At 37.6% G+C, this 25,900-nt stretch overlaps 2 protein-coding genes across 2 annotated transcripts in view; both read left to right on the plus strand.

The window, feature by feature from the left end:
• The first annotated feature begins 16,922 nt into the window (after positions 1–16,922).
• The window catches only part of LOC134227300 (uncharacterized), a 43,393-nt gene continuing 34,415 nt past the window's right edge, over positions 16,923–25,900 (plus strand). The window contains exon 1 of the mRNA XM_062708679.1: positions 16,923–17,069. The gene's annotated coding sequence lies outside the window, so the exon portion shown is untranslated. The remainder of the gene's footprint in view (positions 17,070–25,900) is intronic.
• LOC134227299 (mucin-2-like) overlaps positions 17,199–25,900 on the plus strand; it is a 69,763-nt gene continuing 61,061 nt past the window's right edge. The window contains exon 1 of the mRNA XM_062708673.1: positions 17,199–17,270. The gene's annotated coding sequence lies outside the window, so the exon portion shown is untranslated. The remainder of the gene's footprint in view (positions 17,271–25,900) is intronic.

The following is a 25,900-nucleotide window of genomic DNA, read 5'->3' on the forward strand; positions in this document are numbered from 1 at the left end:
GCGTGCTCTTGCCTACGCAATGCGGTCGGGTCTGAGCTTGACGACCGACTGGCAAATGCTTACACAACCTCACTTGATCAGTACCGTTGCTGATGAAGAATGTGTATAGCCGCCAGACATTCTAAATACTCACGCTCCTCTAATGTGGACGTGTACAATACACATGTGGAAGTATTGGCTTGAGAAATGGATTGCGAGTGATTTGACTATGCGTCCAATTTGGGAATCTCGAGCTCGTTCAGTAGCCGTTAGGTTGCGAAGGCCGACGGAGGTCCTTCGTAGCTTAGTTGGTTAAAGCACCAGTCTAGCGTACTGTAGGGTCATGGGTTCGAGTCCCATCGAAGGGAAAGTGGTTACCTCCAATACATTTTCCAAATCAATATCTTCCACATAACGTACATATTCACATATGAGTTTCCATAACATTGTAAATTAACGTCCAAGACGGGTGGTTTAATCCCGGAAATAGGCAATTAACTTTGATTGAACTGAACCTGAGTTGCGTGCTCTTGCCTACGCAATGCGGTCGGGTCTGAGCTTGACGACCGACTGGCAAATGCTTACACAACCTCACTTGATCAGTACCGTTGCTGATGAAGAATGTGTATAGCCGCCAGACATTCTAAATACTCACGCTCCTCTAATGTGGACGTGTACAATACACATGTGGAAGTATTGGCTTGAGAAATGGATTGCGAGTGATTTGACTATGCGTCCAATTTGGGAATCTCGAGCTCGTTCAGTAGCCGCTAGGTTGCGAAGGCCGACGGAGGTCCTTCGTAGCTTAGTTGGTTAAAGCACCAGTCTAGCGTACTGTAGGGTCATGGGTTCGAGTCCCATCGAAGGGAAAGTGGTTACCTCCAATACATTTTTCAAATCAATATCTTCCACATAACGTACATATTCACATATGAGTTTCCATAACATTGTAGAGAATTTATAACAAAATTATCGCAAGTTTTGTTATTTGTAACACATATTGATATAATTGTGATAAAATTTTGTTATGACTAACTGTTCGGGTACGAAGAAGTTTGAGGTGTCGTCCTACGCCATGGGGCGATCAACATCGAACCAATATCCTGATGGTGAAACTACTGAGTGTCAGCGACCGGATACGGTAATTCGGAGACTGTATTCAACGAGATAAGGCTACGATTTCAGATTCCGAAAATGCGTCCGGCGATACAGCAGGTGGTGAGCAAGTGCATCTGGTGCAAGGTCAACAAGGTACGTCCACGAACACCGAGAAAGGCGCTACTACCAGTTGAACGGTCACTTCTCATCTTCGGCCTTCGGTGGAAGTCACGGCTAGTCGGCAAAGGAAAAAACGTTGGGTGGCAGTTTTCACCTGTTTGGTTGTACGTGCGGTGCACCTAAAGGTTGTGCACAGTCTCACAACCGAGCAGGGTTACTGATTCCTACATAGCATCATCTTTCGCTTGAGATGCCGCTCAGTTATGAATACCACAGCTTTTGTTCGTGTGTATTCGTCACGCGTGAGAACACGATACGCAATGAACCAAACCATACATTTTGGGCTTCCCTTTTCATCCGTGCTTTTGCCAATCACTGAGTTACCAGTATCTGCAAATTGGAAGCAAACGGCACTCACCAGTTATTCGTATCTGCACGGATTCTTGCTTTGCGTATAAAGTGTTCATCGGATTCCTTGTTGATTACATCACGCGCGATGGATCGCCAAAACGCATCGCGAGTGATGATGATTGGGTATGATTGGAAGTTGTAGGGAGCGTTACACAGGATTCTCTTATGGACATAAACCTAGAGGTTCTGCTTTAGCCTTTCGGAACATTTGAAGCGCGAGCCCACGAGCTTTGTATTTAGTACATTTAGACGTTAATTATTGTTATATCGCTTCAAACTTAAAAGATAGACGCTTACAGTCTTCATTAAAGTTATTTGGGAGATCTAGGGCTTTTAGTTGAAGATGAGTTCAAAGATGCATCCGCTTGACAGCAGTAGCGTATGTGCGACGACGTAATGGAGTCGAAACTTATACGATTTTACTCTTTGAAAGGCAGACGAATCTAAACAATAAATTAACCAAAACAACAATAAGACGCAATGTTTACATGGTATTAAACTCGAATGAATGTTTGTGATACATTAAACAGTTCAGAAACATTGGAAAATTTGTGGCAATATATTTGCCACTGCCTTGCAAGCGCAATTTCAGCAACAACAAAAATAAATAAAATATTTTTAAAAATTAGAAGAATTAGAGAAGGATATTTTGAAATCACTCCCACAAACAAAATTATTTTGCAGTTACTTGGTTGTCAAACATTTCCCGCTCTTAGAATTTTGCTTTCCATGCTGCATGAAAGCGCACAAATGCGCTAGACTCCACAAGACTTTACGGTTGTTTACATACATTCTTGCTCCATTTAGCTGCTGAATCTCGTGAAATTTCGTAACGAGTGCTTTTAGTTGCATTCCTACTAATTTTCCACTCGAAATATAATGTGAAAATATTTGTCACAATGAATACAAAACTAAAAAAACGCAATTTCGTCGAAAATCCAAAATTAAATATATGTACAAGAAAAGCAACGCATTTTTCACGCTAAACACCTTATAATCTAACACAGGAGATACAAAATAATTAATACCAATGGGAAAAAGTATATCTTTGTCGTTTTTTTAACGACCCAGCAAACACAAGATCGTATATCATAGCGAATAAGTGTACAAAGTGGAGGCCATATACGTACACTTTGCATGCAGTCAAATGGAGAAATGCGCCTATATCGCCTCCACCTTGTATACGTATTCGCTATCATATATGACTTTGTGTTGGCTGGGGAATTACAACTGAAAACCCTTCTTTCACTCGAAACTTACGACCTATTTGTAAAAAAAATTGACATTGACATTTCAATTTTAATGGCTTAAATTCATCTGGAGTGTTACTAGATATAAAATATAGCTACTAGATTTGTTATTCTTTATTAAAGTGATTTTTAAATAATTATAAAGTTCATCACTGATAGTATACGTGTGAATTTTTTGTTCCGAATTTCATATTTGTGATATTTTATTCACTCGACTCCGAGAATAAGTATCATGGAAAAATTGGATTAATGCATACCGTCGTCAGGGGTGACAATGGGTCTGGGGTGAGAATGAGCCAGCGTCCTCGCCGACAGTCTGGAGGTCGGAAAAAATTGTTCAAAAAGGTCTCTTATAATTCAGTTTTCTTGTTCTCAGATACACTAAATCTAATCTTCAATTTTATGTAGCTGAAACAGTGACCCATTCTCATCACCATTTGAACCACTGTTTCCCTCGAAGACGGTACCTTATAACTAAGGGTATGCGATAACACACTTTTTCCTAACGAAACGAAACGAAACGAAATTTAAAATGTCTATGTTGATTCGGATCGAAACGAAATAAAGATTTCTTTCGATACTTCGAAACGATACGAAATCAAGGTTCATTTAATTCGAAATTTTTCGAAACGAAACGAAATTTTAATTTTTTTTCCGCGGAATTTTTATTAAATTGTTTTTACATTATGTACGCAATTCTGATTTCACTTTTTCGAAGTCGAATAACTGTTTTGCGACCAGAAGAGTTACAATAACAGAAAAGGCAATCTGTGATAAATCGCCACATTCTCGCCGCATATACCATTGGCAATAAGACAATACCCCAGTATTTGTTCCGCTTTCAAAGAAATTCATTGTGGACCGTGTGCTCCCGAATCTGATCAATTTTATATCAGTTTTATATCAGTAAGTATATAAAAATAAAGAAATTGTGGGATTTTTCATATACCTACGGATTCAAATTTTGTTTAAAACTTTAGTTCACTTAAGAATTATGTAGTTATGCTAAAGCATACTTCATATTTTCTATTCAGCGTGGACTAAGTACTGACTTAATCAAAATTAGAAAATGAATGCTTGGATTTATTTTTTATTTAGTGGGATACTCAATTATGTATCCACATCTGCCAGACGTATACACAGAGAGAGAATTAATATTACTAGACCAACATTTGAAATAGCGTATCAGCCAAAATGTATTCCTTCTTATTCTTCGTCTACATATATAGCATACATTTGCTCACTAGAAGAATCCTGTACACCTTCCTAAAATGTACGAAGATATGTATTTCCGATTGAATTCAACAGACCCATAGTCTTATATACAATCAGCTCGACAAACTGAGCTATTGTCTGTGTTCTTTTCTTTTAAATCTTTATTAACGTGATTTCTATTTTCTGTGTGTCCTTGACATATGAGAACAGCTTTTATGGTCAGTATAAGCTAAAAGCGCTAAAAGCAATCTTAAGTAAAGAACTTCCAGCAATGTTAATGATCTTTCAACCCGTTCTGGATTTTATTTTTGCAAATTCCATGCGAAGATCTAGAAATGCCCACAAATCTGCAATGTTCCTTACATACAGCGCCGTAGCGTGCGGTTGGCCAGGTTAAAATTTTAGCTATTACATATTAGGGCCACCGAGGGATTTCCGGAGCCATAATGTTTGATAGCAGTGACTATTCGCGAAATGTAGAACTTATTGAAGCAGTGCAGCATACATTCAAGCGTTTTTTGTATAGAAAATTCTATTACACTTATGAACCATATCAGAGAAGAATAAGTCGCATGTAGATCATATCATTAACTGATCGTCGGCGCGTCCTTGATATGTCTACGCTTCATCGACTTGTACATGGTTCTATTCACTGCAGCATTACTAGTGAATTCCAGTTTTGGTTTCCCACACATGGTCTACGTCAGTTGGATCCATTCTACATCCCTAGATCAAGCACAAACCTGCACCTCTTTCTCGTTTATGCCAGACTTACAACGAGGGCTACAACGAAGTGGACATTTTTATGGAGCTTTCGCAATTCAAAAGGATTATCCGAAACTAGCAGCTTTGCTAAGCTTTAAAACTTTATTGTATTGTGGTCCGATTATTGGGTAACTCTGTAGGACGCTATACAATGAATAATATATGAGATAAATAAATAACTTAATTAACTAAAAAAGGACAATTCACACTCAAATTCATTGGTTTGAATTTATTCAGCTTTTTTAAGTGGACATCTTTAAAAGGTTACATTCATAATAAACCGATTGACTAAATTTAGAAGTGCCTTTTGTTCTTATATCCGGAAGTAGTGGTATGAATTTTGTGTAATTTATAGTTCAGGTAAATTTCCCGTTTTTTGTTTTTTTTTTATTTCTTCTTATTATAATCAAATGTATATTGGTCCTGAGGTGAACGCAATTCCGACCATTGAACAACCCACTGCTGAATTTTATCAACACAAATATGTACAGGAAGTGACTTCAAACTATCGACAGACACAGTCCTGAGTTAAGTTTCCTTGATCCAAACAGATCCGTTAGTGATTTCGACCACCAATCAATCTACACACCATACAGTTATTTTAGATTTAATTTGTCCTAACTGGGTTCAGTGGTACACTGTATTTTACTTGACACTACATTTTACTTGATCCAAATAGGTTCAATGGCAACTCCCGGCCACCAACAAAGCCACTCCAAAAAATGGTTTTCCCTGATTCGACTAGATCCGTTAGAAACTCTGACCTTCAACCATCTCACCCCAGAGTGAAATTTTATTACCTCTGTTAGGTCCAGAACTGGTTTAAAAACACCGTCAGACCCACTCCGGAATTCGATTTTCCTTGGCGCGAATAGGTCCGATAACGATTCCGATAATCGACCGACGCATTTCAGAGCTGGATTTTATTGACCCAACTAGACCCGGCAGTGCGTAGGCTCTGAAAAAAAACCTTAACATTTTTAATGAACTTCCAGCACGGCTCTGGAAGGTCGCTTAAATAACTTGTGAAATAATTAAAAAAAAGTATCACCAATGGAAACAAATGGACATTCTGCAATTCAAATGAACTTCAGGAACAAAAGTTCTTGTTCCCTTCACAGTATTGAATGATGTTTAAAGCATCTTTGAACCACTAAACATTCTAATTTTAATGTTGATGCATTTCAAATTGCCAAATTGTTGCCAAATTTTCCCATTTTTATAATAAAAGAGGGCACCAAATCATGGTTTCGTTATGCTTATTGTATACTTGCTTCGGTGTTTCCAATTCATGACCAATAATGATGCTGGTCACGTGCTATAAAATTTTGACTATAAAATTTAGGATTAGGAGAGGACAATTAGTTTAACACTCATTGTTATAAGAGACCAAGGAATGCTCTGCATCTCCGTGAGCGCTATGCGAAAGGAATCGTTGGTTAGTTGAGAAGGTAATTAGTGTGAAACCTCTTGGTAAGCGACAACATATGTATTAGGAAGTTATTTTTGAAAACAAGAAGATGAAAACTGTGTTTTAAATCAATCCAACGCAAGATCAATGTGTTTCGCTTAATAATCTTCTACAACACGATCGATCCCGCACTAAATAATTTTGTGCTCTTCGATGCAGACATTAGTTTTATCACTTCACGTTCTTCCACACTAGTTGGCGTGATCAGCATCAAGACGATCGATTGCACACTGGTTAAACAAATTTCTGCTACGCGAGGTAGATTTTTTTCACTTCACGTTCTCCCGGACTATGACCAGCATTCACATGATCGTTTCCGCATTCATATAGAAGAAAACTACATACGAATTTGTCGACTAAGAATGAGGTTATGTAGTAATATTGTATAACCTAAAGTTTTGAAAACAACTTTACGATTATGTTTAGCGGCGCAGCCAAAATTTTTGATAATATGAAGTATGGTTTAAGTTAAAATTTGTTTCGAAATTCCGCGGAATTCCGTTAAATTTCGTTAGAAGTTAGTTTTTTTAGCGAAATTTTTGTAATTTTACGAAACGAAACGAAATCAAGAAATCAGATTTCGCCATGCTAAAATTCCGCGAAATTCCGCGGAATTTCGTTTCGAACCACCTGAAACGAAATTTTTCGAAATACCGCATATGCTTACTTATAACACAGAGAACAGAAAGGAGGCTCGAACAAAATTTCTAGATTGCTAATGATACTATAGATTGATTGTACATCATTTGCTCTATACATCATTTACCCCATTCACCCTATACACATTGGCGGAGCCAGAGTTCTGGTAATGGTAATGGTGGTGCACCAGTAACTTCAATACACATCAAGTCTCACTGGCGTATAAAAACACAGATTTCACTTTAGATTCGGAAATATTTTAAATTTAGTGCGTTGGCTAATCTGATTGGATCTTTATATGTTCTGTAAACTCGCAAAAACAGCCCTAGTCTTCTTGATCCGTGCTCTTATGTCATGTTTAGTTCCGCCGTCCGAAGCTAAGTGGCTGCCAAATATTTAATGTTTTCGACGAAGGATTTCTCGACATTTTTAATTTTCTCCAAGAATTCTATAAAAACTCCTACAGGGAAAGCCCTCCGCGATGTCTACGATAACTTTGGAAATTCTGGAATTTACTTTAGAAATTTCTTTACGAATTTCTTTGGAACTTCTTTTGGGAATTTCTTTGAAAAATCCTTCAAAAAATTCGGAAATATCTTTGTAAAATATTGCAATTCGTTAAGAAATTTCTATGAAATTAATATACTTCCCCCATTCGCATATATGCCAGTCTCATGCCGTTTTTGTCGCATACAGATATAATAGCCATCGATGTTTCAAATCGCATGTTTCATATAATGTTTAAAAAAATCTAATAATGATGTTTTACATTAGATGTTATTAAAATTTTGCTGAGTAGTTCATCATTCGATAGATTACCGTGAAACAATTTAGTTAGGGTTAAACAGTGTTTGGTTCACATGACTTTGTATTTTTGGACATACAAGATCAACACTATCCATTCCCGAGTAGACGATAATAGTTCGATAATATCAAATGTTGATAGGATAGCACAATAAGATATGGACATGATTGATATAACACACTTAATTTTTTTCGCCGAGATCTCAGCATTTTTTGTTTATTTTCCCGAGGTGGGCACCGCCGATTTTCAGCAAACATGATTTTTGCTGAGATCTCAGTAAAAGTGACGTTTCAGTTGCTGAGATACGGTAAATATTTTGCCGAAAATCAGTAATAAACCAATTTTTCTGCCGAATTTCAGTTCTGAAATTTACTGAGGTACAGCGGTGCCCGATTTTGCCGAGCTCGAGAAAGAAAAACTTAGTGTGAAGAGATAAAAGATCAGACGATAATATCAATATTTTGCATTAAAATATCTTCTCATGATATTTTAGTGCAAAATATTGATATTATCACAAGTTATGCTATTTGTAATAAGTGATCAATATCATGTGCCATTAGTTCTTATTCATAGCATATCTTGATATTTTAAGGATATTTCGGTGTATTTTTTTTTATATATTTGCCTGTTCTTTTATCTCTCATATCAATTAAGTCCACATCATGTTTTATTATTAAGTTCTGGGTTGGATTAACTCAAAAGTGATGAAAAGTGAAATTTTATTGTTATGTGAGTGGGGCAGTATAGGAGTTTCGATGAAAATTTATTTAGGAATCCTTTCTGAAATTTCTTTTTTTTATTCTTTCAATTAATTTAGTATTTGTATTTGGTGAAACTCCAGAAAACTTCTTGATGAATTGTTCCAAAAATTTCTTGGAAATTACAGGAATTTCTTCAGAAAATAATTTGAAGATTTTTTTTTACAAATTTTTTAAGACATTCCTTCGGAAATATTATCAAAATTGCGTATATAATCAAATTTCAGAATAAACATTTAATTTGGTGGGTCACGTGCCCCATCACGCCCTAGCTCCATCAGTGCATATACACTAGCGCCGATAAATTATTGAATTGCAGACTACACTTACTTCCATAATAATGGTTCTTATCTGTTCTTACAAAACTTGGTTTTGTGAAGGCTACCTCAAAACATTGTCCTGTTCCGCCTCAAAAAATGAGCGGAAATCATTTTGTAGGATGCAGGTTAAGTTATTTGAGGAATACATGTTGGTTCGCTACCGATATTTGACTTGAGTAAAAAAGTCTTTGAATGTCTCATAAGACTGTCACTATAGAACGTCGTCAGTTGCATTCTAGTAAAAATTCTGCTGAGGCCTACTACACATAATGGTATAACTGCAAATATACATTACCAGGTGACAGATGGTGTTATGTTGTTGCATATTTGTATCAATGTGGTTCAGCTTCAGCATAAACACTAGCTGTATCTGCTGTTCAATATAGTAGATTTTCTATGTTCCTTCCACACACACGAGGTGGAGAACAGCCTTGAAGAGATTTAAAGTAAATAACTAGAGTTTAGTATGGAGACATAATGAAAGCTCTTTTATTGTTTTGAACTGAAACCTATTAAATATTCCAAGCATTTTTTATCCGTATTTTATATCGATGAGATGCGTAGTTGGTGAGAACTACGCATGGTGAAAATGGGTGATTTGTCCAAACAAGGAAATTAATTATACTTTAAATGTTGTGGCGCCATCTCTTTCAAACAGCACCACCGTTTTAGTACAGGTTCCCTGAAGACAAATTGGAAGAAGCACTCCGCGCCCTATTTTAGAAATCTAAGACTTCCGATTGATGCCAACATATCGAAAACCTATTGGAAAATGAATTTTTGCTATCACGATGAAATCTTGGGTAATGTTTTACACCAATTCAAAACTTCTTCAATGCATTATAATGAATAAATTCTTTGAACAGTGCTAATCACATAAACCAATGTGGTAAGATGATGCATAGCACACTCTGTTTTTGTTCTTCATAAGAAATGCTAAGCCATGTTTACCAGTATTAAATATATTCGCATAACAATATCAATAGAAACTTACATAAACACGTAGGCATATAGCAATAATTAAATAATGCTCAATTTGTCATGCTATAAGTAATCTATGGTGAACTACGACGAGCAGCGATATCATTTGAACCTCGCTCCATACCTCCCATACCTAGGTAGGTATATTATTCTCCACCGGCATCGCTTGCTGTCCGTTGCAATGTTTGCCGGCGGACTGCGATGATTCAATTTTTCTATCATCATCACCACTCATCGCCATTCATCATCGCATCCGATCGCAAATCTCCAAATCCTGCTGGAGATAAATCGAGGCCGATGCAAAAGCAGTACGAACAGTACAACACTTTTGCACACACCGGAGTCACTCACCACATGGTAATGAATCAAACCCGAAGCTAATGCAGTACGAATAAATACGAAACATATTCATACAGGATTCACTCGTCTGCTTTGGGAAGATGTATTTTGTGCGGTTCATTCGGGATGCATCATTTATCGTTCTTTTCCGATTCCGTTCGCAAAGTATGAGTGAATGCGAGATACTTGATGCGATTTCCAGTAACCCTGCAACCGAGTCGTGTCGGATACGCTCGTTTCCGCAGCAAGTTTGGAAAGCCATGCCAAATTTTTTCCTACAATGCCACTTGCTTTCGCCGAGCGAATAACGAGATGGAGAAGATGGATGTCATCCATCGGGAAGGTGAAGAGATCGTGGGCAGCTCATCTACCGCGTGGAGACCGGAAGTTCTGGAGATGAGGCATTGTGGTGGCAGTGATGAAGGGTTCGGACGGAAGGATCAAAATGGCGGACGAGAGTATCGGTCGTGTGCTGAATCTAGCGGCGTTGAAGATTCGGTAAATCCGGAAAAACCAGAATTTACGGGCTGGGGTGTTACGACGACGCATTAACAGCCATGGTTACAGCATAATACTAGGGGCAGACATACCGTTGTAAATGCGCTGTAAGCGTACAGCGCTGTAAGTGTACAGAGCATGGTGACAGACATACATTTTGTTCTTACCTGAGAGAATAGGAAGAAAAGCGAAGAGAGAACAACCTTCAGTAGGGGAGACTGGGTAGACTTGATCCGCTTTTCTGATTTCCGATGTACCACAGCCAAAAATAAATAAACATACGCGATTTCCACACAAACTCTCTAAGAAATATAGTATTTAACTTTACTGATGTATGACAGTCCTTAAATTATTATTGTTATTGATACACAATCGTTTTTTGGAGTGCTGTCAAAAATCGACTTTTCGAATTTTCGGGGGAAATTGATCCCTCTCCAAGAACTTGCTTTGATAAAATTAGAAAGGTGTCCTCAGATTTTTTAAATATTTTTCCTTCAAAATATACAGAATTTTTGAATTGCTGTGCGTATACATGAACGATTTTTTTTATTGAATTCGACAGCACATGCAATTTTAAAATTTGGGGAGACTTGATCCCCTTTTTATGATATCTACGCAATAAATATTTTTTCCTGCCAAAACTTCATCACATCTGTCAAATCTACAAAAAATTAGAAGCCTGAATACAGGTTTAAATTTTTTTGAATTTTTTCGCCAAATTTTTGTATGGGTGACTAATGGGGGATCAAGTGTCCCCATATTGAGGCAATAACTTCAAATCCAAATATCCTAAAACTTTGATGGAATTTTGACATTTTCATCAGTACAGATCATTAAGCATATTTATGGCTTTGTGCTGTGAAAAAACGAAAGCATTCGGTCATTGTTATGAAAAGTAGTTCAAATTTTGCGTGGCCAATAAAAAAATCTTTGGGAAGGTCGAAACATATAAATCGCCCTGCAGAATGAATAAGGTTGTCAATCCAAAAAATAACTCACCACATAAAGGTCATTTGTTTAGAGGATCTATATTAAAAATACGCTAAAACAAAACTAATTTAGTTCTCGATAAAACAGGGGGTGATCAAGTCTCCCCGGGGATCAAGTCTACCCACCTTCCCCTACGGGTAGATTTCGGCTGATGCGAGTATGGTTGTTGGCATTTATTTGTGTTGTTTTTTCATTGTTATCCTGTAGGTTTTGTTTCTGATTGGAAACTCTCCAGCTATTCAATTAGAAACTGTCAAACACCACCATGCTCTCATTTCGGCCACACAAAATAGAGAGAAATACACAACAAGAGTGAACCATATATCGCTGTGGGAAGTACGCATTTATACTGAAAATACTGTTCTGAAAATCAAGATTTTGCAAATGATGTGAAAATTATATATAAGAAAGTTATAAAAAATGCTGGGTAAATTTCATTCAAGTACCGCAAATATAATTCACTGTTAAAAAATCAAAGCATGGTATAAATTATGGCTGTGCCGAACTTCGATAAAGGGCAGCGAAGAAAAAAATTGGTTCGCATTTTGATCAGCTGATGGAAATATCATTGATGGAATATAATCCTTTTTTGTAAAACCAAAATTACTTTCTATTTGTCAAATTAGAGACAGTTAAGAAAATGCGAAACAAAAGATTTAGGCTTCCTATCAGTTAATAATATAATTTTGATCAGCTAACCGAATTTGCTTCCTAAAAAGGCCCATAGCTGATTATTTATTATTATTGACCAATCATCGTCAAACTCTATCAAAGTTATTTATGCAAAAGGAAATAATTTAGTCGATATTCAATTACACTAAATCATTTCTGAAAAAGAATAATGATATGAATCACCATGAATCGTTGATATACGTTTCAAAGACGAACGCATCTACAACTAATTGAAATAACGATATTAATACATTCATGAACCGTCTCTGATTTATGATGAAGTTAGATCTCAAAGCAATGTATTTTGTAAAAGAATATAATATAAAGAATATTTGATTTATATATTCTCGGGATAATTGGTCAAGTTATTAATTCGTGAATTTGTTAATGGACTTCTTCCAAAAAATCTCCAGCAATTCTTCCGTTAATAACTCCGAAACTTCTTCCAAAACTAATCCAGGAGTTTATCCGGATATCCTTCAAGAATTCCTTTGGAAAATTCCTCCAGCAATACATTCAGAAATACCTCCTTAATGAAACCCTTCAGAATTTTCTCTAGGAATGTTTCAAAAGATTTTCAAGAAATTCCTCCTGAAATTCCTTTGAAATGCCATCCCAAAAAAAATAAAAAGTCTCCGTAAAAATGCCCCAAGGATTCTTTCGGAAATTTTATCAGGTCTTTTGATAATTCTAAGAAAATTTCTTCAGATTCCTCCGAGAATTGTCCAGGAATTTACCCAGAAACACCTTCCCAGACTCCCTCATGGAATTTCTCCGGGAATTCACTCAGGAGCTTCTCGGGGGATTGCTTATGAATATCTTCGAAACTTCTTCATATAATTTCTACAGAAAATTCCGACAAAAGTTCCTCTAGAAATTTTGCTTTTATATAAGCTTCATTGTAAATGTATCGGCAAATGTATAGAAATGTACTTATTTCTCAAGTTTTAAGGAATTTTCTTTATAGCGTGAATTGATTTTCTTTCATCACTCGAATATTCTGGATTTGAGCAGTGTTGAGAAATGTGATTTAGGTATTATGAGAATTATTTATTTATAGCCTTTTCCAAAAGCTATTTCTTCAAAAACTTCAATGATCCTATAAGTTGGTCAGACGGGATATTACTCTTTGTGAAAATTTTGGAATATATTATTAAAATATAGTTACTAGCAATCCAATCATATGACACTGAAATGATATTTCTCTGGGCTGAATAATCTCAATTGTGTTTGGGAAGGTTCATAAAGTACTTTACGTACTTTACTTTTTTAAACTTTATCATCGTGTTTATCAATGGATGTGATTAATGTACATTAACCTTCAAGGGAAGTCCAGAATTACTTCCGGCATTCTACAAATTCTTCTTGCTATATAGCTTACCTTAACTCAGGATAACGTAGAGGATTCAAACTAGCAAGGATCGTTATATCAGGCTATACAAAATATTTATAGACTTTCAGTCCAACTTACATTGTGGACGCTTGAGAGTATTAACTGGGATCTTGTTTATGTCTCGTTACAGTTATTTGAACATTTCATTTTCCCTTATGCAAAGAATTATTTTGAAGATTCAGGAATTTCATGAGTTCCAATAGTGTTCATGAGTACTAATAGTACATGCTTGAGTTAAAAATATGTCTCGATTCTATGATCGCTTTACAAAAAGAAAATGAAGAATTGGAAATATATTTCTGTAAGCAATGATACTTTCTATATTTTAGATTCATCATATTTTCATGCATGGAATTTTGTTAGGAATGGTCTGGAGAGTCAGAAAAACTCAGGCTATTTAAATCGTCCATATTTCTTGTGTTTTTTCTTTTTCTCTACTTGACTATACATAGTCATTAATTTGGATTATAGATTAAAAATCTTCCATTTATTATATGGTATAGAAGTTTTCTAGTATTTGTTTATCTATGAAACGAGTGCAAAACTCCTCATTATCACATATGTATATGAACACATATATGCCAGTTTGTTTGAAATATAAATAAATATATACGCGATTCGAAAATTTTCAAAATAAACTTGAATATTTTAAAATCCAATGAATCAAATTTATATCTGTAATCTAACCAAAAGTAATCAAATGAGAAAGAAAGCTTTTTTTTTCTGAAAATGCGAGATTCAATCAGAACAACGCTGGTACAACGCACATCGAGGTTGGTACGGGTACAACGGTTGTAGCGCATGATTCCTATTCGATTTCATCGTTGTGGATGGAGAGAGACATACAACGCTGTACGATGATGGTACAGAAACCACGCAGGTATCGCGTTGCTTCCGTGGTTCTAGCGTTGTAAATGGTGACAGACATAGGGGCAGTAGGGGCAATATGAACATACGCGGCAATATAAGCCACCCTCATTTTGAGCTTATTGACAAGTTTTATCAAGTAAAAGTTATATGATCTTCAAGAGGATGCTCCACATATGCATCAACGTGAAAACCGCATTAAAATTCAATTCAAACATGAAAATATACTTGAAAATGTAAATTTTCACTGCATAGGCAAAATTATTATAAGATTTCAAGTTTATAAATAAGGTTTTGACACAAAACTGATTAAAATACAGGTCAAAAATACACCACAATCAAAAGATATATTATAATTGAATATTGTGCACACATGTTTATATTGATACAAATCTGAATTTATCATAAAACTTTTTTTTCCCAAAACCAGTCTCTATGGGGCAATATGGGCATACCTGCATAGAACAAGATATCTGGCCTTGAAATGCGAACAAGTTCAAATTTCAGTATTCAAATAGGGAAACTGTACCGGTTTTGGCCATGTTCCTAATTTGGCCAGTTTTGCGAATAACTCCAAAAATAAAGCAATTTGCGAGAGTTTTATTAGTTCCATCAAACGATACATCCCTCACGGTTCAACGCTGCTTTCAACTGATCGATTATTCTGGAAAAATATGTATTTTCCAGGGTTGGCCAAATTAGGCACTACATAAGTTGGCCAAAACCGGTGCACTTCTCCTACAAGAATATTATCATATATGTAAGATTCATTACAGAAAAATTACAACAGCGCATTACTGCGATAGAAACAGAAAAAATTACCATTGACCAATTGAAATGTGGCTGTTCAAACGATGAAGAGTGGCAAATCAGTTCAGATCGCTGTTGTGCAGTTTTTTCATTTTATTTGGTATGGAATACTCACAACTGTTGTAGGAATATCATATTCTTCCATATTACGATACTTCTTTCGCCTAAATAAAGGTTTTGGAAGGGTGGCCCGTACTGCCCCAAATAGTGGCTCATACTGCCCCGTATAGTCGGGAACACACATTGAAATCAATACATTTTCAAAAGTGCATTCCAACAATTTCCAAACGCATTTTTCGTCATTCATCGACGTAATATGAAAGGTGACATTCTCTAGTATAAGTCAACTAAATTTGAACGATGCTTTTTTGAGCTTTTCAGCGCTTTTCGGAACGATTTCCTTAGGTGGCCCATATTGCCCCGATCACCCCTACAATTTGAGGCGTACAACGCATTTACAACGGTACACTGTAAATAATGTTCACGTAACATTCACCTGAAAAGACACGTAGATATTTTCCACTAGTCTTTTCAGGTGAAATTTACGTGAATCTGAAAACCAAATTCAGGTTAAGTGATTCAGGTATAATGTACCTGATTTTCACGTAACATTCACATTATGTGCAGATGACACTGAAATATTTTTTTCGTAGATGTTACGTGAATTTCAGATACATTTTAGCGTTTGTTTTAGTAAATTTTAAATGATTTTTTGGTGAAATTTGTTTACTACGCTAGCTATTTTATTAGTTGTAAAGACTATACAAATGAATGACGGTATAAAACATTTTATTGGCGTTTAAATATAAATCATTTTATTTACATATATAAGCACCACAGTGAGCGTTACAGTTACAGTAGCACTAGGGAGAACAAGAGGGAGAGTATATTAATCCATGATAGCATTTCACTGTTTTCAATAACCGTCGTATCCCGTTGATTGAGCACTGTAGTTATTTTACATGTGGAAAAAACAAATTATTAGTTATTAATTAGGAAGCAAAATATAGCAATACTTACGATTCATATCCGTGCGTTGTTTCGTATAACATATTAGATTTGTACGAGATTCAGATAATCTGAAATAAGATATAACTCTTTGTGAACGCTTGTTTGATAATACTTTAAGCACTTGCACTTACCCAGAACAACTCAAAAAGATTATCCGCAGATCACAAATCGTCCGACCGTTTTACTCTGTTTTACTGAAATCGCCATCTTGATAGATCAAAACACAATCCAATTTTTCTTACCATGATCAACGATAGAATCTACCCAAAATTCACTTAAATTTCACCTTACAATCCGGTAAAAATTATCTTCGCATTGATAAATTGTACGTTCATCACATGATGATTATCTGATTCTTGTTTTCCAAAGTTCACCTGATTTTTCAGGTAAATATTACGTGCATGACCAGTTCAGTGTATGTCTGCCCACAGTATAACGAGCAACATGACAGCTCGCGCGTAGCATTAGTGGTAGAAATATAAAAGAAAATACATTGGTAATAGAAGAAACGGTAGGAAGTATTTAAAGGAAAATAAAAACAACAGTTCGCCATCGCTTTCGAATGCCAAATTAGTTCGTGATTAGCGAAAAGCAAAATACAGTTTGTTGTGAATTAAAATCCTACAGTTTATTGAAATCAACAGGGGAAAGTTCGGTAATTTGCGATAAGAAATCCAGTGAGTAAATTGTTGATTGTAAATTGTCACGTATCCTGAAAAGAGAAATGAAATGATAAGTAATACATTTAAACAATATTGAAAATTCTTATTCTTATATTTAATTTGTGCGGTGAACCTACAATCTATTATTCGAAATAATAAATTCGGTTTCTGGTGACAAATTAGTTTGATCCGCTGTGCCAGCAGGCATTGTAGATCGTAAGTAGTTTTCAAAAAGTCTTGGGATAAGGATCAATAAATGATAAATTATGTTTCAGTAGCCGTTTAACGACAAACCTGCTGACCAACAGATAGGGTAGTTGACTAAACGGAATCAAGTAAAGAGGAAGGGAACCAGTTTATTTGTAAGTCAACTAGATTCTATTGAACTACTGAACTATTGCTGACATGGTGGTCTAACTAGTAATACCGAAACTGGTAATACCGGTATTACGCCAAATTTGGGTACCGAAAATACCGGTATTAGAGGCCACTTAGCTTTCGGCTGATTTATTAAAAGCTAGATTGTGTATTTTTGGATTTATTAATTGAATCCAATCAGCTGAAAACTATATAAAAGTTCATTTAATTCATCATATAATCACAGACAAACAGACATAACACTCGACAAATTTCCATAGTTCACTGATTTACTGGTTAATTCAAATAATCATTAGTTAGCCAATCGATCACCTGTGGCGCGCGCATCGGATTTGCTCTAGTTCGACGTTTGCTCACTACCGCTATCTGGTTCGTGATTTACCCAACTAACTGAAATCAACAGATGTCGTTAGTATTTGAACGACGATGAATTTGATGAGTGAATGTTCAATGTGTTATGTCTGTTTGTCTGTGATACAATCTTCTGTGAAATTGTTCTGTGATATACCAACTGCCCTTTTTGAAGTTCTGAGCTCAATCGAGCAATCAGAACCAATTTCCAGATCGGATGATTGACGGAGGTGTATTTTCCTATATATTTTGGATGAAATCCCCATACGAACTTCAAAGCAAATGCGCCAGCTCATGCAACAAGCGATTGAGCTGAAATTTTGAGATATTGATTTTCTCACCCAAAGACACAATCCTGGGGGGTGCCCCGTGGAATTCGACAACGTTTTGTTTCCTGGGCCAGTCTAGTGCGGACGTTCGTGATGTCGGAGAAGAATTTATCGTCGATTAGAACGTGGTCGATTTGGTTTTCCGTATCTTGATTAGGTGACCTCCATGTGACCTTGTGGATATTTTTGCGGGAAAGAAGCTGCTTCGGACTACCATTCCACGGCAGGCTGCAAAGTTTATGCATCGTAAGCCGTTATCCGATGACCGGTCTATACATTTCCTCCCTTCCTACCTGTGCGTTTATGTCGCCGATGACGATTTTAACGTCCCGCAGTGACCATCCATCGTATGTCTACTCCAGCTGTGCGTAGAACGCTTCTTTCTCGTCGTCGGGTCGGGTGTCCCTTCTGGTGGGCAGTGCACGTTGATGATGCTATAGTTGAAGAAACGGCCTCTTTTTATCCTCAGCTTGCACACCCAATCACACGCTGGCGCATCTTTCCCAGCACTATGAAGCCGGTTCCCAGCTCGTTGGTGGTGCACAGCTTTGGTTAAAGGTAGTCGCTCGATGCCCGCTTTTCAACACTTTCTGTCCTGTCCAGCAAATTTCATGCAGCGCCACGACATCGAAGTTGCGGGAATGTAGTTTATACTATGTTCGCACTATGGCCTGAATAACATGTTATTCAAATTATCGACAAAAGAAAGTTCATCAAAATAGCCGAATAACATGTTACAAGGCCCTAGTGCGAACATAGTATTATCGTAAATCATCCTGTCGCAACCTGCGAAACCTAGCGACTTGCAATTCCATGTTCCAAGCTTCCAATCGTGATCCTTCATTCGTCGCCTAGCTAGGTCGTTGCCGATTGTATAGAGTCGTATTATCTTCTATGTCATTCGTAATAGTTGTTTGAAAAGGCGGCTTATTGGGCCTGTGCAAACCTCCTGTCTCGTCGGAGGGCTGTCGTGTCAGGTCTGTTTTGTGTCCCACCTGACACCAGGACTTGGGGTTGTGCGCTTTGAGCGGCACACGGTCGCTTTGGTGGGACCTACTTGCGAATACATGCAGCTTTTTATAGGAGTTTAACGGGGCCCACTTTCAAACCCCACCACATCCTAGGCAAGCCCCACAACTCGCAGATGGCCTGGTGGGGGAGGGGATCTTCAAGCCCTTGGACATAGTCCGTGCTGCCTGAAAACATATATCCGCTCTGAATTCGGAAGAGAACTTGTATTAGTGTTCTGAGGTGAGCCAGCCTTGGGGTGAAAGCCTTTCTTATAAATACGCAAGCAAAAACTTGTATTAGTATCTGATACCAAGGCACGCTGCAATAACATCCAATCCAAATTCAACTTTAGTTATGATGATATTTTGGCGATGTGTAAAATAATTCCAGCCCTTGAACCTGTTCAAGCTGCTGTTGAACTTTTCTGCCGTGAATTCTGCACTCTGTCTGCAGCCAATGTGGAGCTCTAATTTATATTGGTGCAATTATCAAATCAAGCTTTATAAATTGCCGCCAATTTAAGGCTCCCCCAAACCTAAGCGATTTCATCGCCGCGACGGCGACAACTAGTCGCCGCGATTCCATCGTTGGGTCGCTGCAGGCAATTTTCTATATACGCTTCCATACCAACGGCGACAGAATCGCTGTCGCAAAGCGATAGAATCGCGTCGTGACTGTCGCGTCGCGTGTGTTTGGGGGAATCTTTATACGATGCACTCAAGGAACAAATTCAAAAGAGAGGCTCAGAATACGCTGATCAGAATACGCTTTTTTAATAATCCTACCGTAAAGTAATTGATAAACTACCTATGTTGGATTTTTCGTCAAGACAACCAGGGATACTTTGATTGAGCAAGCGGACAAGATCTTGAAGCGTCTAATCATTTCTGATGCGATCGTTGAAGCTGAGACAACGACCGCATCTGACGATCGGTGCGAAGAAGATGCTTTTATGGATGATTTTTAATTTAAAATTCAAAGATGTTTAAAATCCAAAGATGTTCAGCAAGAATAACTGAAATGTCTGATGAATCGAAAAATATTGCACAAGCCTTAGCTGGTGTCATCTTTACAAAAGCCACGGTGGATAATACAATGGGATCTTTCCAGCATTATAAATATGTAGGATAACGGAATAATTCCAGCAATACTTTAAAACGACGAAGCAGTAAAGTTGAATGTTTTAACAACTAAAACAGCAGTTCTAGGCGAACTTCGTTTCTCATCATTAAACATCTTTATTTTCCCTTTATTGAGCCATGGCTCTTGAATTAGTGCGACACTAAATTTCTCCTTGTTGAATCTCCTACTCATAACAGCAGAACACCCTTTGCATGATGGAAGTTCGCCTGCAGGAACTTTGAAAGGTCATTTCTACTACATTTGGCACCAGTGAAAAAAAAAATTATTTCGTATTAAGATTCGTCATTTTTATTTTCGGATTAACAATATTTGCAACACTGATTTAATGCAAGTTCTGTCAAGTTACTTGCATGTGTTTATTGCATGCAAAGCTGTCATGCCATAACAGTTTTGATGCAAGTCATCATCGTCATCTATATATGATGGTCATTTTCTTTTCTCGTTTTATTTCCTCTGTTGCAAATTAATGAGGAGAAACACTTATTTCACCGTTTCTCACCTGTATTTAGAGATTAGAAAGAAGATTTAGAAAGAGATTTAGTACTTCCACTCATTGTTTAATTTCTTTGATCTTGTATTTTTTAATGCAAAACTGCTTCATTATTATTTACTAGCAGACCCGACGAACTTTGTTTCGCCTACAATTGATTTATTCTCTGATTAGTTCTCGAGTTAAGCAGAAATGTGTGTTCCATTTGTATGGGAGCCCCCCTTTCCAAAAGGGAGAGGGGTTTCAAACCATCTTAAGAACCTTCCCCGACCCCAAAAACCTCTGCATGTAAATTTTCACGCCGATCGGTTCAGTAGTTTCCGAGTCTATAATGCTACGTTTAGACAAGGCAAGTGAATTGAGCAAGTCGCTTGAATCGGACGCGAATGGAACGTGTAAACACCTTAATTCAATTCACTTGAACGAAAAGAAAGTTGAACATGTTCAACTTTTGGCAAGTCAATTGAATTCAACTGAGTTGTTCAATTCACTTGCCCTGTCAAAACGTAGCATAAGGGTCAGACAGACAGAAATTCATTTTTATGTATATAGAAGATTGCTCAGACTAAGGTCAGAGTGGCCTATGCAGTACATAAAAGTCTTTTCCATTCAGCTCGGGCCATGGCTGCACGTCGCCAATACCGCTGCCTACGGAGGGTCCGCAAATCGTCCTCCAACTGATCGATCCACCTTGCTCACTGTGTACCTCCCAGAGGACCGACATCCAATTTTTTTACTATGGATTTTGACAGGTTTGCCTGTTCGTTCTTTTTTGGGGGATAAATTTATCCCCCAGTGTCAAATTACCCCAATACTTATTTATGTTGCATTAGTATGTGCGCGAATTTTGAATGTTAACGTTTTTACAGGAGAATATGAGGGAAAACGCCCATACCACTCAATAATCCAACATGATACAGTCATGAGAAAATAGAAAGAAAAATTAATGAACTATAAATTAAAACTATTTTACACTCGATTCCATGCTTTAAACATAAGAATGTTCAACTTATTTGCTCTATTCTTCGGAATATTACTTGCACAAGTTACTGTCTATGCCTTTGTTCGTTTTATATCATTTTCATCCTCGGAATTGTTTATCTTGCATTCGCAGTGCACTTGTATTGGTGGCTCAGAAAAGATGTGACAAAGATGGCGTTGCTTGTCATCCCCGTGGTACCTCCCCTTCTTGTGCCTGCTTCATGTCATGTAAATAATAGTATGTACATTGGTGAAACATTTTCACTGTCACACCTTGTGTCATACTCTGTGTTATAAATTACCCAAGTAACCGTAATCATTAATTTCAAGCTTTAAATCAGCATTACTGGTGCTTCACAGCATTGCAGCAGCAGTGCAAATGCTTCAAAGCTTTGAAACAGCATCATATCAGCATCGATAATGCTGCAAGGTCAAATGTTTATAAGCATTGATTAGGCATTACATTAGCATTATATGCGTATTAACAGCAGTCTTTGATGCCATCAAACAATTTGATAGATTGACCACGTGGTTATCGTTTGTATGTTCATTATCAACAGTTGATCAGCTGATCGCAAAATCGACCGCAAAAGTTCATCGAAAGCACGCAAAAAATGGCCCGATACAACGGAGCTATTATCTCTGCATTTTAATAGGGTAAAATGCCCAATAGTGGACCCCCTAGTAGCGAAATTTTGCTCTTCCTGGCATAAGGATGAGAAATTTTCAAAATATTAATTTCGCGTCATATCTAATATCAAGCTCTGCATCTCCTGTTCACGATACATACAAAAAACACTCAAATACTCGACGTTATTCTTTGGAATTAACATTGTAAAGTTGGACTAAATTTGCCCTATAGTAGACCCCCTGGGGGTCCGTAATAGGAAATTGCTTCCCTATAGTCGACACTTCATTTGATTTTCATGTTTCGTTTCGGGACGTTCTTCTTCCCTATTATGGACCCCCCAAAATATTCCTATAATGGACACTCTCGTGTTTATTTTTTATAGAATTGTAAAAAATCAACTAATTTTACTTTCCAGAGCATTTTCAATGGATGTAATCAAATCATAGGACTGTAAGGTAGGTTCTCCCGATGGAATTTCATAGCAAAATGTTTCCATTGTGCTGTAATAATGAAAAAATGTCTGGAGGGTCCACTATTGGTTGGGGGTCCACTATTGGACATTTTACCCTAGTACGATAATTCGCTTTTTTCAGCATAGCATTATTACTGCACCAAAAGATGGTAAGCATTTGATACATAGCTTTACATGTAGCTTTAAATCTAATTTGAAGCATCGTTTTATGCGTACGGCTACTTAGGAATAGCAAGTACTGGGATTGATCGGTACTTTTGACAATCTAGAAGCATTTCGTTTTACCGAGATTTCAGTAGATAAAATTATTACCGACTTTAGGGTTCAATCTATTAAGGTGAATCCCGTTGGAATCCAATTTCAAAACTACATAGCGCTTTCAGGGGCACATAACTCTAAAAGCAAACGACAGGGACAGGCGAAAAGCACTCCCATGAAACGGCTGTCATCCACGAACAACTCGCCTGAAGCCAAAAACATGGTGCTGCAACATGGTGCTGGATGTAAACATTGCCGGTTAAGCAATAAACACACGAAGTCAGAACAGTCGGATGCGCAAGCGGCGTAAGTGGCATGTGTTGTATTGTTAAATTATATTCAACGAGATGAGATGTATTGCATTGTTGCGTGATTTTCGACGTTAATTATTGGCGCTTTGATTTGCACGAAGAAGAAGGTTCAAGCAGAAAGATGATATTTAAAAAAAATTCGCACGGGAAAACATACATAGGATATTTTAGAAACTCTTCTCTTAAATTCTGGAGGCAATTTAATTAAAAACGGTAAACAGTACGGGGTTGGACTTTTCTTATACTGTGTATTAAGTATGATATCACAGAATAAAAATTGGAATTGAAATATTGTGTTTATTGTGCAGTAGAAAACAAGTCTTAGTCCCCGTACCATTGACGAATACATAGACGGAGGGGTGGCCATTTTTCCGGGCACCACTATATACCCCTGGGGAGTGACGGATTACAATTATTACAATCACTCGACCATTGAGAAGCCCCTCAATTCGAACCACGTCAGTTTGACAACAGTTGTCATTTTCATTTTTGTTTACCTCTGATGTTTTTGGATACGATCAGAGTCAATACGGGCAATCTGAAACCGCACCGAGGCAGATAGTTTTTTCCAGAATAAGATAGTAGTTTCCGTTCTTTACCGGGATCTCAGCGGCATCTTCAATGCTCCTTATCGGTGCACGCCACGTAAAATGTGCAATTACCTTGGTTGTTCGTTTAGTTTCATTTAGTCATCTTTCTCTTGCACGCGCACAGAACGAATGGGTTTTGTTTTCATCGGAAAACGTTCCGGAAGCGTTAATTAAACGAGGTCGTCTACTGATCCGCCAGCAGCGGATAAAGAAAGGAAGTGACTCATCCTCTTCCGGTCAGCAGTACGGGTCCGACTTGGACACTTGGACGTAACGAATGTACCCGCAAAACCTATTGACGATTCCGGCGCACCATCATTTTGAAAGGCAAATTTCCGAACCGATCATTCCAACATCGCCGGCCGTATCGTCTCCACTGGAAGCGCATCAGCACCCACGGATCGTTCACACGGTGGACATCATCTCACCGTATCTCAGCAGCCATATCTTGCAAGAACATGTGAAACAACACAATCAACGACGAGTTCAATTCGCATAAAAGGCGACGAATTGTCGCGGTCTGCTTCATCTCCTTTGGTAAGTGTTAACATTTCCTGAATCAAAATTTACCTTTGTTTTGTACTTAAATGTGAATTGATCTATCTTCTCATACAGATGAGCAGCCGATCGAAGGAAATACCCGGCCTGCACAGCCAACGGTCTAGCCACTGTCCGGTGGTACGGGAGGGTCCCGCGCTGGGTTACAATTTCTGCTGGAACACAAGGAGGATACTGCGACAAAAACCCAAGTACCACTGCCCCGAGTGCCAGACGAACTTGTGCATTGCGCCCTGCTTCCAGGAGTATCACGAACGCCAATCGGCGGAGAACCCTGCCCCCACCAGCAACGACAGCGGAAGCGGCTGTGTGTATGGTGTAGGTGGATTGTACGCAAGAATGGATCTCCGATTTTTGAGAACCTTGTGTGAATTGTGTCATTCTCTTTGTTGTTTTTGATGGGTAAGAATAGAACACACATTCAGACTATTGCTAGGAAGAAACATGTTTTGTAACGCTGCCTCCGGCTTGGATCGCTCCCCCGATCACGCTCGTTTACTCAGATTTACCTGGACCGTTTTACTGAATTCGGATTTTCTTTGAAATAATCAACCAAGAGACAAAAGAAAAAAGTATACAATTATTAACGAAGATGTTTTACAAATCAAATTCGGTAGAAAAACACACAAATATGATAGAAGGCGACGATGATCGTAATCCCTTTTGTCGGCGGAGTGACCGCTTGGAGGTTCAGGTCATATTTGTGCAAGTTTTCCCGTACAATATAAAATATTTGGACGAGAATTGCTTCCAATCTGAAAATTACTTCCAATCCGAAAATTACCTAGACCGGCACCGGGAGTCGAACCCAGCCACCCTCAGCATGGTCTTGCTTTGTAGCCGCGTGTTACCGCACGGCTAAGGAGGGCCCTTAATTATTACGAATACATATCTTAGGATCATTTAAAAACGAACTTTTAATAGGATATCCGGAAATCCACATAATACATCAATCGACTCAGCTCGATAAATTAATTGATTGGTTTGTTGCCTAATTGATTGCTAAGTTGCTTGATTGCTTTATTAGTTGGTTGGTTTCTTGATTGATCGTAGCTTGCTTGAATGGTAGAATGGTGAGTCCCTTGATTGGTTGGTTGCTTGATTTGTTAGTTGGTTAATTGGTTGGCTGCTTGATTAATTGGTTGCTTAATTGGTGGGTTATTTGGTTGGTCGGCTTGTTAGTTGATTAGTTGTTTTGTTGGTTGCTTGAATGGTTGATTGGTTAGTTGGTTGGTTGATTGATTGATTTGTTAGTTGGTGAAATGATTATTTGCTTGATAAGTTAGTTGGTTGATTGATAGCTTGTTTGATTCGTTAGTTGCTTGATTGGTTAATGGTTGCTT

This window comes from Armigeres subalbatus, chromosome 3, assembly GCF_024139115.2.
Source record: "Armigeres subalbatus isolate Guangzhou_Male chromosome 3, GZ_Asu_2, whole genome shotgun sequence".
NCBI classification, from domain to species: domain Eukaryota; kingdom Metazoa; phylum Arthropoda; class Insecta; order Diptera; family Culicidae; genus Armigeres; species Armigeres subalbatus.